Raw genomic sequence first — 15,225 nt, 5'->3', positions numbered from 1 at the left:
TAGGGTTCACCCGCCGCAGATTCATCGTTTGCCTTAAGCTTTTATAATCGGATTGAGCTTATACCAACGCTCCCTCTAATCCCATTAGTAAACATTTCAACTCCAACGGTCATGATACAAATGATATAGCAGTAATGGCTCTAATAACAATTGATAACACACATAAACAAAGAATTAAAGAATCCCAGCTCATTGAAAACCTAGGAACCCTACAACCATATGGTTTAAATCAGGAAGACGATACATATAAACGGTCATAAATGTATGTATTTATCTAAATGTGAAAATTGAATGTATTAAATTTGTTCTGATTTATCATATCTCGTTACTAAGGACATGTGTTTCCATGGAAGTCTATGTAACTGATAACTGTAGCTGTTTGTTGTTGTACCGAAGAAGGCTAAATGGCCGAAATATCTACAACTAAACAGAATATAACATGAATGCACCTAACTATTACTTGTCTGTTACTTATCATATTCTGTGTCCAGGCTTTACGCTTTTCTCTGACCATTTTTAGGGTTTCGCTATTCATCCACATGCGAGATCTTGCCTTCCACCGTTGCAGTATTGTTGGGTGCATATTTTTTTCTCAGTTGCTAACAGTTTCGAAATGATGTCTTGCAGTAGTCTTCTACATCTAGGTTACTTAGCAATCTATGTTTTTCCGAATAAGGCGCAAATGTTCTCTGAAACGATAACCTAGTCGACGGAAACAGTATCTACACACAAAAGACACATCAGACTACAAGAATTATCAGCGTTTGAATAATATTGCGAGACGAGCCACCCGAACTGCCCAAAAAAAGTTTGATGGAACCACCAAGACGGTAGATTCAGGAGAAGCAAAGGCCAAAGTATTTAATGAGTTTTTTGCCAGCACCTTCACACAAGAGGACACAACATTTATACCTGCAGCGGAAACCCATGAAGTTCCCCTGCTCGAAACCATGATCTTCGATCCAGCAGATATAAACTAGGGGTCCAGGGACACTATGCCCATGTGGGAAGTGGTTTCAGATGCTCAACAATCTAACAATTTCAATATTCAGTGCCCCATCCAATGACCTTGAAAAAATCCAATGACCTTGAAACTCACCACTATGGAAGACCTCAGACGACATTCGAGATATGAGATGCAACATACGAGATACGACATATGACATACGAGATACGATTCATTTACAGTACAGGTGTCCGTCCGATAGCTCCACCTCAGTGTATGTTTTTCAACATCTATACCGCATCGTGCGCATGCGGTGGCGTATAATATATAAGCATTGACCTGTTGACTATATCAACATGCGAAAAACGTTTCATTTAAAACGAAATGATATTTCGATCATAGAAGTGTATACGGAATTTGATTTAATTTCGAATCGGATAACGCGCCGCGTCGGTGGGCTGCCCGGCGGGCTAGGACAGTCGACTGAGTGTGAGGCTGGCCGTCGTGCGCTGATGGCTCTGTCAACACCGGTGATTTTGAAACTGTGTCGCATTGTCTTTCGAAATTGTGTGAGACCCCAAGTCTAGTACCTAGCCGTCGTTCCACAAACAACGTTGTAGGGAACACCCATATTCAACGACTGGTATTCAGACTAGCGAGACCCCCAGTACTCCAACGCCTATTAACTATCGACACCTGGCATTCTTGCCACGGCCCGGCTTCCCGCATCGGCAATCCTGGGCCACTCTTGAGTGAGACACCGAGGGTCCAGTGATTCGAGTTGGGCTCCGAATACGCCGGGGCTACAGCCCCTTAATCCCTCAAAACCCCTCAAATTCCAAAATCCATATTTGAGTGTACAAAATCCCTCAAATTCCATAGTTAGCCATGGCTCCTTCAAATTGGTGGTCCTAAGAATTGCACCTAGTCAAGGGTTTAAACTTCGCGTTCGATCGAGGGATTCCGATGAAGAATGAAAGATATATGTATAGTACGATAACCACACTCAAACGTGGTGAATGGAAAGATAAAAACCCACTATATGTACAAATTAAAACGACAATTCACCTGACAATGATCTCTAGGGTGAGATCGAAACGTGGAGTATTTTATATTTTAGATTGTTTGAATAAATAAATTCTCGATTCTAAATTCTTTTAATTTGTACACTGTGGGTTTTTATCTTATGTATGTATAAATTACAAATGCCGATGACCGAAGAGTTTTTAAAAAAGTCCGACATACAGGGAATTTGTTTAGTGTACATGTACATACTATGAATTTCAACCAATAGTGACATGGATATGAATCAAAAATACTAAGATAACATAAATATATTGAATATATTATTCATTAGATATCAGAATGGAGGTACACGGAAGCACTCCCAGATCCTGGCACTATCAGAGTCCAGTTGAGTTTGTTAATCACGACGTTTTTTTGCGACGGGTGCAAACGCACCATACAAACAAAGTTTCGGAGGTCCGCTAATTCCCTGTCTAGAAATATTTTACTTTATATTTCCATGGATCTCTTATCTTTACGAATGTAAGAGGTATGTTGTGTTATGCTGGAGACTATGTGGTTCCTGTGGTTTTGTCAATGAACAGTTTTAAAACTGACCATGATAATTGATGAAAATGATCTTAGATTGGATTCTCCGATTACATTAAAAGTTATTCAGATTCAGCCATTGGCCCTTTTCATGAAAGATGTCAGAAAAGAAAGATTCAGATTTCACTTTGCCGCAATCGCGCCTTCCCATAGTTATAGAAAGACAGTGCTGCATGTCCTGCAGTAAGATACGAAAACTGGCTATTCTCGACTCACAACGGCTGGTCTACTGGACCAGTCTGCCCTGGTAGCTCAATAGGGATGGAATTTAACTAGTGGATTTGAAACCTACAATAGAGAGAACACGCTTGAGTTCTATTAATATGGAATGAGCAGACGGATGTACGGCCCGTTCCTGGGTTGTTTGGGATTCAAGAACTCGGGCGTCTTTGATACAATTGTAAATTACTAGAAGTGTCAAACAGCGGAGGAGGGGCACAAGAGGGCCGGGATGTTCCGGCTGCGGAGTTTGTTTTAGAATTTTGATTTCTGAGACGATGCAGTTTTTTCTGCAGGCAGTTACCGAAACCCCGGACCCTGAACACCAGGCCGTTTACAGACCAAGGAAGACAAGAACTAGCATAATACTATGCCTAGTCCAGGGTGTTCACAGTATGGCCTAATCGTTGTGTCCGGTCCAGGTTTTCATTATCCAAAAGAGATATATTTCTGGTTTGAATAAAATGTTGACTATGTTGGTTTTCGTATGATTGACGATAACTGTACGCGTCACCGTATTAAACGATTTATATGCAGTAAATATTGAAAGAACATAGACTGAGGTGGCGCTAGCGGACGGACACCCATACAGTAAATAAGTTGTATCTCGTATGTCATATGTCGTATCTCGTATGTTGCATCTCATATCTCGTATGTTATATCTCATATCTCGAATGTCGTCTGAGGTCTTCCAAACACCACAATCATAGAACATGTCAGCAGTTACAATTTTGTAATCGATTGTGGTAACAAAATATGCCTAGTTACCAATATGATATGGAAATACCAACTTATTCTGCTATTCAACGCCCCCTGGTGACCATATGCAAAGCCCAATTACCTTAAAACTCACCATAATTATAGAACATGTCATGAGCTACAACTTCGCAATTGATCATGGAAACAAAACATGCCCAGGTACCAATATAATAAGGAAATACTAAGTTATTCTCCTATTCAACGCTCCTAGTGACCATATAGAATAACTAATGTCCTTGAAACTCACCACAATAATAGACCATGTCATGAGCTACAACTTTCCAATTGATTGTGGTAGCAGAATATGCATAGATACGAATATAATATAGAAATACTAAGTTATTGTATTGTTCAACGCCCCCTGGTGGCCATATACAAAAACCGATGACCTTGAAACTCACCATGCTCATAGACCATATCATGAGCTACAACTTTCCAATTGATTGTGGTAACGAAATTTGCTTAAGTATCAATATAATGTGGAAAAACCTTTTTGCACCTACGAATGAGTTCTGATGACACTGAGATGACCGTTAATTGTGTAATAATTGCCTGATCAAATATACCTATCTCGCGTATAAGAGATTCTTTTCAATGAATACCCATCACAAATTGCAATGAAAAGTGGCAAACCATTAGGAAGCTACAGGACTCAGAATTCAGGCTAAAATTTACATTTTTGGGCACAAAAAAGGTCAAAGGACGGCCATCTTGAGTCATCCGATCGATCCTATTTTTCTCATGCTGATGGGCCCTTGGGGGATACAAATATATACGAACAATCAAGGTAATTTATTAAACAAAGCGTCTTCAAAATTTCCCTCGAAAACTTCAAAAATGTGTAAAAAGTGCTGATTTTGGCGAACAACAATGGCTGCTAGTCAGCCATCTTGAATCTGAGAGGGCCAGTTTTTGGGCTGAAGATGTGTCTAGGGTATACCCATGTATAAACCAAATATCAAGACATTACCTTGAAGTGTCTTCAAAACTTCATAGAATAACTGGATTGCGTCTATGGAGGGACGGACGACGGACGAAAAGTGAACGCAATAGCCCGCTGGGACTTAAGTCCCAAGTGGGCTAAAAAGGCTGAAGAACCTAAACCCGAACAAGACCAAAGGCCCAGATAATATTCATCCAAGGTTACTCATAGAATCAGCTGATGTTATTGCTGAACCACTGACAAATTAATTCCAAAAATCCATGCAAGAATCTCGACTACCTGTAATCTGGAAACAGCACATATAAAACCAATACATAAAAGTGGCTAAAAATGATGGCAGAAAATTACAGACCAATCAGCTTCAGAAGCTGTATATGCAAACTGATGGAGTCAATCATTCATGATAAAGTAATGGAGCATCTTATCTACAACAACATCCTGTACAACGGCATGGTTTTATTCCAGGGCGGTCGACTAGCACTCAATTGCTCCAATCACTAAAAGAATGGATGTCTCGCCTTGATGAGGGTGTTTCAACTGATGTCATATTCTTGGATTTCAAGAAAGCCTTCGACAATGTAGCCCATGAGAGATTAATAGCTAAAGTTCATGGCTGTGGTATCATCGGTAATCTGCTTCTCTGGATACGAGATTTTCTATAAAACCGCAAACATTCAGTTCTGGTTGATGGAGTTACCTCTGCATGGAAAAGTGCGTGCGGTGTGCCACAAGGAAGTATCCAGGGGCCGATATTATTTGTAATATTCATTAATGATCTCCCCACCCCCCTGGTTGTAAACAGCAATATCAACATGTACCCCGATGACACAAAGATTTACCGCAGAAGATTCAAATTATTACAAAATGACATATTACTTCTTGGTGAATGGTCATAAAGGTGGCGATGGAGTTTCATCCCGAAAAGTGTATAGTCCTCCATCTGGGAAACGAGCAATTTCTTTCTGAATTCTGGATGCCTGACAAATGCGGTCAAAGATTCCAGCTCTCGTAAAACAAGTTGAAAAAGATCTTGGGGTGCTGACTGATAATAAGCTATCTTTTTAGGACCATATACACACCTCAATTAAAAAGGCCAACACCATGCTTGGGATCATCAAAAGAACATTCAAGAACTTAGATGCCAAGACATTTTGCCTACTTTACAAGGGTCTTGTCAGCCCAATACTTGAATATGCTGCAACAATTTCGAATCTGTACCTTAGAAAACATATCGATTCTCTTGAAAGAGTCCAGCGACGCGCCACCAAGATGATCCAAAAATATCGAGACCAAGAATACAAGGACAGACTAAAGAAGCTGAATTTACCTACCCTGTATTTCCGGAGGGCCAGGGAAGACATGATAATGGTTTTCAACATCATGCACGAAAACTAGAATATTGATGGAAACACCACACTTGAGGGGGATAAGCGTACACGTCAGTTGAGAGGTAACAGTCAGAAACTTTTAAAACAAAGGTGTAAGAAGGAGCTTTACAGCAACTTTTTCTCAAATAGTTGTAAATAAATGGAACAGCCTGACCGAAAACATAGTCACTGCTCCATCAATAAACTGCTTTAAGAGTAGACTCAATAAATGTTGGGAAGACCAGAAATATCTTACCTCGTAAAATAAATTTTGTCAATTCAAATTATATGTCAAAGTATAATAATCAAATGTTTATTGTTAAAATTTACCTGTTTCTTAATTTTTGTTAATCTTATTAATTAATCTAATCTTTAAAACTAACTTAACAACTAACTGAACTAACATCATATTAATTATTCTTTGGTAAATGCGGATTGGTGCTCCTGGTGGTATAATGTCGGCGGGATTCATCCTGGTACCTCCATAGAGATTGCCGATACGTTCACCTTGGGCCACACGCACTTCCTTTTTCTTTTCAGAATAACACCAACAACACTCGTATTATGGACCGAATAAAACCTTCTCCTTGTAGCAAACTCTACAAAATGGCTAGAAATCAAGCGTTTATGACTTATGAAATTAACTACGCCAAAACTGTTAATTATGACGGATCAGATTTGTATAAAATTCAACTAATCAACTCTTAAAACAATTTAATCTTTTAGTAATGAATAAATATACCAATTATTTGTAATGAAATATTATTAAGTGAGAGAGCTTTTTATGGAAACCCTGTCACCTAAACCAATACAAATCAACAAACGAGCCGGACACCAATAGGCCACCACCAGGCCTCCTTTCCGTCCGTGAATTTGATGATGATGAAATAGGTGACTGAGGTGAAACGGTTGAAATACGCGGAACCATCGAAATTCAGAAAAACATCTCACGAGGAGCAATGGTGGTGTAATCGTAAAGTTTTAGACTCCTCAGTGAAAGTATGGCCTGGGTCAAACTCGAACATCCAATGCCCCATCAGCGCACCAAACGGCTTGAAATATAATCGTTGAACTGATATAGATACAAATAGACTGTCGATGAAAGTCTCTGTCTTATCATCTGGGTCATGGCACCTCACTTCCCACAGGTCGTTATTTTCCCAGTTAATGAGGGTATTGGCTTACATAGTAAGTGCTTATACACAAAAATATTTTACTACTGTTTGACTGAGTATAATCAGGGAAGTAATGAGATTACACTTCCCCCGTAGAATCATTAGAACAGACCATTGAAACACATCAACGCAATACTATCGAAAAAATCAAGATATCTTTCATTTTCATCGTCACAATAAATAAGACATTGAATCGACATATAATAATTAATGATAACAATCTAATAGTTTCGATTTGATTTATCAAATTCATCTATTATCAAATGATTCATTGATCATTAAAATTATATAAACGAGTTTATTCAATTTAGAACCGATATCAATCATAGCGAGTATAACTTAATTTTGGTTAAACAATTTTTAGTTTTATGAATACAAAACTAACCCGATTCAGTTTATTAATATGATATTCAAGTCTGTTGGCGCCACTTTTCGTGTGATCGCGTCTTGATAAAAAACAATTGACTTGTGAAATTTGCAGAATGACGAAGCTTCTTCAGAAATGTTTGTAGCTATCTTACCAACTGCGGCCACGAGGATTAGGAACCCTAGTGGTGGTGTTCGAATCGCCGAAATAATTGCAAATAAAAATATAAATTTGCCATTGAGATGGAAGAACGATCTGACTAATAAAACTAAATACGACGTAATTATTGACGGTTCAATTCGTATTTATGTTGTTCTGCTGGAATTTATGCTAAAGTAAGCTATGATTCTGCCAGTTCGATAAAATATTAGAAACAGGTAACAGAACAACATTCTAATCCGCGAACGACGAATTCACCAACGCCCTTTAAAACGATAAATAATTTCACTATAGGGGTAGAAATGTCCCATCATTAAATTTTACTCATTAGTACATTCAACTGCCGCGATTTGGTGATTCAGCACAAGTTCAAACACCCACTTGAGAAATAGCGCAGGCCACATCCTACCATCGCGATAGTTTGTGTATAATGTTTACAGGAACACATCTGGCTCACACCAGTTTCACACAGTACCATAATGACGATTCAAAAAAACTTTTTTCATATATCTTTGAAATCATTTTGACCATATTCTTGTTCTTAGTTATATTTCACTGATTCCATGGATGTTTTTTTCATAAAAATTCCTTTAGTAATAACGGATTTGAACATAAAATCTGTATTTTCAATATATTCAATTTGTGTTCAATTTCTATGAAATTTTGACACAACATTGCTGATAAGGTGCTTAGATGGTATTGAAATATTCAGTTTCATACAATTTTTAGTTTTCTGACCCAAACCGAGCGGCCAAAAATATAGGAGAAAATAGCAGTAGCTAATCAACAGCAGAAAATACGCTTCCTGGGTAGAACAACACTGAACAGTCAACCGAGTCAACAGAGATTGTCAACTCCATCAGTGGCTCACCAGTATAGGGACAATCCAAATACCACAAGATCGGCCATTATTTGATGGGGATGATGGGCCATTGGAGACGGCAATGCCCTTAGAAGATGTATGCAGCAATGATCTGCTGTGATTGGAAGTAATATTCAGACACCGATAAGTACATTTTATCGATCTGATATTGATAATTGGGGTAGCAGTCAAGCCAAGGCTTGCCGGGAGGTACCATAAATAGAAGTACACCTGTGTGTGAAAATATAGAATCCCTAGTGTCGCCAGTAGGTAGATTAAAAAGTCATCAAAAAATGTGGATGAAAATGGGGGCATCGGAATGGATTTTTGATTTGATAAGTAATGGGCTAACATCACCGTTTGAGTCTAGGCTGGTAGGGAAAACATTTAAAAACAATTAGTCAGCGCTTCTAGACAATGCCGATTTTGTGTCGTCTGAATTATTGAAGTTCGAGAAAATAAAGGTAGTAACTCGGGTCACGTCAATGCCAGTTGTGGTCAATCCCTTGACTGTATCGGTCAATAAAGTGGGGAAAAGGAGGTTGATTTTAGACATGAGGCATGGAAATGAACATTTGTGCAATTTGCGGTTTAAAATGTAAGATTTAAAGGTGGCAATAGAAGTAGTTGGCGAGTCCACCCATATATTCAGATTTGATTTGAAGTCTGCGTATCATCATGTAGAAGTAGCTGATAATACATAGACCTAATTTGGTTTTGCCTGGGAATTAGTAGGCAAGAAGACATACTGACAGTTCAATGTTTTGGCTTTTGGCTGTGCTATAGGTCTATATATTTTTACAAGATTGGTTAAGGTATTAGTACGTTACTGGAGGGCAGAGGGTTGGAGAGTGGTTCTTTATCTAGATGATGATATAGGGGTGGCGTTAATGAAACACAAGGTAAAAAATTAAGTCACAGAGTACATGAGGATTTGGTTGCTTGCGGTTTCATTAGCGAGGAAAATGCTTTTGGGAGCCTTGAGTCAAACAGGTGTGGTTAAGGTTAAGATTCAGAATCAATATGACTCAGAGAAAACTCTATGTCACAGATGAAAGGGTGAGTAGAACACTAAGGATAGTAAATACAGTGTTGTCAGATTATATCACAGATGGTAAGGTAACTGTTAAAGCTTTGGCTTGGGTGGCAGGCCTGCTGGTAAGTGCCACATTGGCGCTAGGGCCAATTGGGAGATTGAAAACCAGTGGTATGTATTCAAGCATAGAAAAAAGGTTGTCATGGTCGCAATAAATAACTTTAACTCAGGAGTCCGTTGATGAACTGGAGCAGGTTTCATAGACATAGAATAAGGTTATTCCCTGATATGAAATCACTTATCCCACGGATCAAATTTAGTACTAGGGATATTTCTGTTTCATAGACGTGGATGTTTTTATTCCCCGGCAATAAGTTACTTATTCCTAGCGGCAAATTATATTCCTAAGCTTCAAAATTAACAAAATGGCCAATGAAATGTTGATTCGTCAATGAAAAATCAAAGAATATCACTGCTTGGACCATTCTTTGGATGTTTATGAGGCAAATGAAATCCTTAAACGATTCCGTTTGACGCCAGAGACTATTTTGGTAATAACGCAACTTATAGCTAGAAGACTTGGGAAGCTAACGGAAAGAGGAATGCCAATATTGCCTATTTGGCAGGTTATGATCGCTTTGCGATTCTATGCGACTGGATCGATTTTATCTGTAATTGGCGACAGATTTGGTGTATCAAAAGCCTCCGTTTCAAGAATTATAACTAACGTTACAGAAGCACTGGACGAGCTTGTCCCTGTATTTATCAGATGGCCCACTACCGATGCTGAACATCTAGAAGTAAACCAAGGCTTTCATGCTCTTGCGTATTTCCCAGCAGTCATAGGTTGTATAGACTGCACTCACATTCGTATACAAAGACCCCCATGAACATGAAGCTGATTATATCAACCTAAAGGGTTATCATTCCATTAATGTCCAAGCATTCTGTAATTATAAAGGTACAGAGCCTTTTTATTTCTACGTTCTAACCTTATCATTACATTATTCCACAGGAAATAATCCAAATGATGAAATGTTATAACCTTATCATGACTCTGCCTGTATGAAACTAACAATATGTTTGTTTGAACAACTAAAGATTACCTAATACATTTTAAGCTGAATTCAGCGCAAAACTGATTATGATATAGTCAATACTTAGTGCACGACGCGAGTCGATTGCTTTGTCAGCAATAACGCGTTAACCGTTAACCATTTATGTATCAATTACGTGTAGTAATGGATTGAACGCAAATACTAATTAGTAGAACTCTTCTAGTTAACTCTTCCCACGGAGCAGATAGGTGTTTTTACCGCGTGAACACAGATATGCATCAACAGGCCCACATTTTAATTGTCGAATGGTCATGCGAAGACATGGTGACACATTTAAAACGTTTTAAGCTTTAATTTCAGAAATAAAGCATAATACGTATTTAATACGTATCAAATACATTGATACCAAACCCCCTTTTTGATTAACTAATATTTCATACAATATTTCATACATTTCAGCTAATTTAACAGTCTTATTCGTGATTTATCATTTAGTTTATGAATATACAATCTACGCAATTTAATACTTAAACAGTTTAACAATCTAATGGATTCATTGTAATACTCTTTCAATAATGATAAATGTAAATATATAATTGAATATGATTTATACTTTTCCAAATATTTATAATAAATCTGTGAGGTAAATAAATATTGAAACAGAAATATATATATGATAAAACTATTTATGATATTTATTTACTAGACGTACGAGTAAGAATCCAAGAAATCTAACTTTCTTACTCGTACCTCTAGTACTTAGATATATAAATTAGTTTAGATTATATAAAAATGAATAAATTATCAATCTTAGTATAGAAATAGTTAAAATATAATCTATTTTTTATTTTTATTAAGTGAAAACATATAATTTATTCATTTTTATAAAACTAAGTAAGACAGGTACGAGTAAGAATCCACGAATTCTTACTTTCTTGGCAAGAATCTTACTTTCTTACTCGTATGTCTAGTACATAGATATATAAATTAGTTTTTATAAAAATTATAAATATAAATTATTAATCTAAATATAGAAATAGTTCTAATATAATCTATTTATATATATTTCAGCCAATTTAACAGTCTATTGCTTAATTTGAATTATACAGTTTATCATTTAGCTCATGAATATACGTGTGATTCCTTAATGATTTCTAATTTCTATATCTTTTATTACATATTTCACAACACTTAATATTATTTATTCGATCTGATAGATAATTTATATTTTCTTTCAATTCTGAATATCTAATTTAACAAGAATCATAAAATTCTAACAACTGTTTTATACTATAAATTGAAAAAGAAAATTAACCTGAAATCATAATAATTGATTTGATATTCTGTTAATTTTTATATATTAGATGTAATAAATTTACTACCTTACTTTCACTCATTTTTATAGTTAAAATATATAGAATAAATTAAATTAAATGATCTTGTTTTAATCCTCAATATCATTTAAATCATTAACTTTTTTATTCTTTTTATTTCTGTGATTGTTTCCATTTAACTTCTTTAACTTTTTACTCAATTTATTATTTTCATTTATCAAATCTTTTGAAATATTCTCATAGTACAAGTATAATGCAGCTAATATTAACCCTCCTGCTACAAGATAATGTTTCAAATCACTTTTCCCAGTTGGAATAGAACCATCCATTTATTTAAGAGAAAAATTAAACAGTTTATAAAATATTTATATGTTTCAAATCAAATAACAATTAGACTTACTACTAATTTTTTATGCCGCTGAGAATTATATTTTTGCTTGTGTGTAATCAATTTTATCACCTGATATTCTGTTATATTATACTTAATCATTTCTTTATCGAAAAATTCATTTGATATGTAAATATTTTCATAATTATGAATTAAAATTAATGGTGTAATTGATTTCTAAAATATCTAAGATTAATGAAATCAATAGTATATTCAGAATTATCTTTCAATAGTTCTAAACGCTTGCATTGCTTAATTTTCATATTGTTAAGTTTCATTTTTCTTGAATAATCAGATTATTTATGTATATCACATACATTAATGAAATCATAAGAATTTATCTTCAAATATTCAGTATTTTTTTCATCAATTCAAAATCCATTTTATCAATTATTTCAAAATGATTGTGGGTTATCTTCTTTACTTGGAAAATAGGTTTTTCTAATTTTGATAAAATAAAGTGTCTATCAGGGCTATGAACTCCTATTTTTAACTTTTTGATAATGTTTTCTATCGAAGACAATTCAAAATAAATATTATTTAATACGTTTAATTGTAATGTTTTTATCAATAATTCTATTAAATCAGTAGTAGTTTCATAAAAGACTTGATCTGTTAAAATATAACTGAAATAAAGTTCTGTTATACATTTACATTGAGTTGAAAAAACTCTAATTTCAAAAATTGTATTATTTTCAACCCCGGATATTTTAGGAGTATAATCATTTAATTTAACTTCAGGAATTATTTCAAGTTTTTTAAATTCTGTCTCAAATAATTCATTATCGATATCTAATTGTTACTTTAATTCATTACATATTTTATTTCTATTTTCATCTATATCTTCTTGTAATTGTTTAAGTTCTATCATTTCTTCTAATCTTTTAAATTCACTTTTAGATAATAATTTTAAATCAAAATCTTCTTCAATATCAAGTGCATCTAATTTATAAAAAGGTTTAGATTTTATATTGTACCTCTTTTTTAAAGTTGTAAAACTAATTCCGGTTTCACGTAATTTAAATCTAAATATAAATTTATTATATACTGTAAACATTGAATTAGTAGAAGATATAACAGTTGATCCTTCAGTTTTAATAAATTTTTGTGAACGGAGTGTGAACAGAGAACGCTATGGATCCAAATGTTGAAAAGTTATTACGACGTACGAGAAGTCGATGCTGCTGAGCCGAACGGAGGTTTCTGGACGGTTTGTAGGTGGTTAATAGTTCACAGAGATAGTCAGGAGCTTGGTGGGTGAGTGATTTGTAGGTAAGCAACAGAACTTTGAAGTCGATCCTAGCTGAAACAGGGAGCAATGTAGTTGCACAAGGATTGGCGTGATATGGTCGGAGCGAGGTGTTCTGCATATCAAACGAGCACAGGAGTACTGTAAGCGCTGAAGTTTGTTGACATTTGAACTACTAACACCAGCAAGGAGACTATTACAATAATCCAGCCGAGATATGACCAGGGCATGAATAAGCGATTTGGCTGCCGATTGAGTTAGTTGATTCCACACTGACGCTATGTTACGCAGATGGTAATAGCCACTCTTGAGAATGGCTTGAGAATGACACAATGCCAAGTATCATAGTAATGTGGAATTATCCAAGTGTCGCGTGCCCATTTTCTAACGGACAAATGCATATCAGTTACGAGAGCTGTGATTTTGAATTTCTTCAGTTTTTCTGCGCATCTTTTTAAGCCTCAGAAGTTATTATTTTATTGGTCTCCAGATTCATTATCGAGTATGAACAGTACTTTGCCGAGTGGCCAGGAGAGTCACAGCATCCATCTCCTCCTATCAACAGTGGAGATGAGTGGATTTGAGTCGACTCGCGTTTCCTTTCCAAAACTTGTCGTATAGCGGCATGGATGTATTTCGAATGATGGTTATACACTGTTCGCGTTGAAAGGCACTGAATTTTTATGAAGCTGGATTGAAAATGAATGTTTGAAATAATATATTTAAATGTATTTTTTAAAAGTCGATGAAAATTAAGGCACAATTTGATGACAAGCATTGGCTTCAACTTACTTAAACAACCTGATCACCTTTGCTGTTAGGCTTCCTGTCAGTAGTATTCCAACACTCAATAATATACTGGTAACGGGAATACTCTCGATAAATGGCTCACTTTTCCATGTGGTCCTGTGGTTACACAGCTTACACTGGGTTCTAACTGTCAGACAAGTAGAAGACACACTCTTCAAGACAAGATTTTCACCCTTGCAGATACTGCAGAATTGAAATAGTATCAGCAGAGCAGACTGATAAACAATAAACTTGGTCTGATCCTGAAAATCAACGTCATCTTCATTCCTGCAAGTAAAAATACTTCTATAATTTCACAGATCTTAGCATTGATCTCTCGACAAAATCAAATACAAATTTCTATGTCATGATATCTAACTTGAGGGTAGGCTACATGTAATGATCATCTTACTTCATTTCTACAAATTTCACACTTTCTTCTTGAAATTCATCATCCGATTCAGTCTCTGTGTCGCACTCTGGACGATATTCTTCATCAGAATCCGTCTTGTTTGATGAGACACTGCTCTGACTAGCCTTTCTGTATCGCTTCTTAGGTCTTGTTTTGGGGGATAGAAGGGAACATTGAACCCCACGTGAGGTGCGTCTGATTTGGTAGCTTTTGACTTTCGGTTTTGGATATTTTGGGAAATGTCGACGTTGACAAAAATACTTAGGTCTCCATTTGAGAGTTTGGATCGCTGAAAAAATATTTTGAAATAATAATGATTAAATTAAATTCAATATCTATAATCAACAAATGAAATATGAAATTAAAAGTATATTTTTAAATAATACTGATCAAATCTAATTCAATTTCTATAATCAACAAATGAAATATGAAATTAAAAGTAGGTAGGCAACTATCTTATTCATGATTTCGAATGGATGTAATTACCTTAACTAGATGTGTAAGGTTCAGTTTGAACAGCTACAGTTTCCCGCATCTTATCGAGATCG

At 35.6% G+C, this 15,225-nt stretch overlaps 1 pseudogene; it reads left to right on the top strand.

Annotated features, from left to right (window-relative positions):
- The first annotated feature begins 4,990 nt into the window (after positions 1–4,990).
- Positions 4,991–9,325, top strand: LOC141907785 (uncharacterized; annotated as a pseudogene).
- The last annotated feature ends 5,900 nt before the right edge of the window (positions 9,326–15,225 follow it).

Source organism: Tubulanus polymorphus, chromosome 6, assembly GCF_964204645.1.
Source record: "Tubulanus polymorphus chromosome 6, tnTubPoly1.2, whole genome shotgun sequence".
Taxonomy (NCBI): domain Eukaryota; kingdom Metazoa; phylum Nemertea; class Palaeonemertea; order Tubulaniformes; family Tubulanidae; genus Tubulanus; species Tubulanus polymorphus.
The sequence above is the reverse complement of the archived record's forward strand: the minus strand, read 5'-3'. Positions and strand labels throughout refer to the sequence as shown.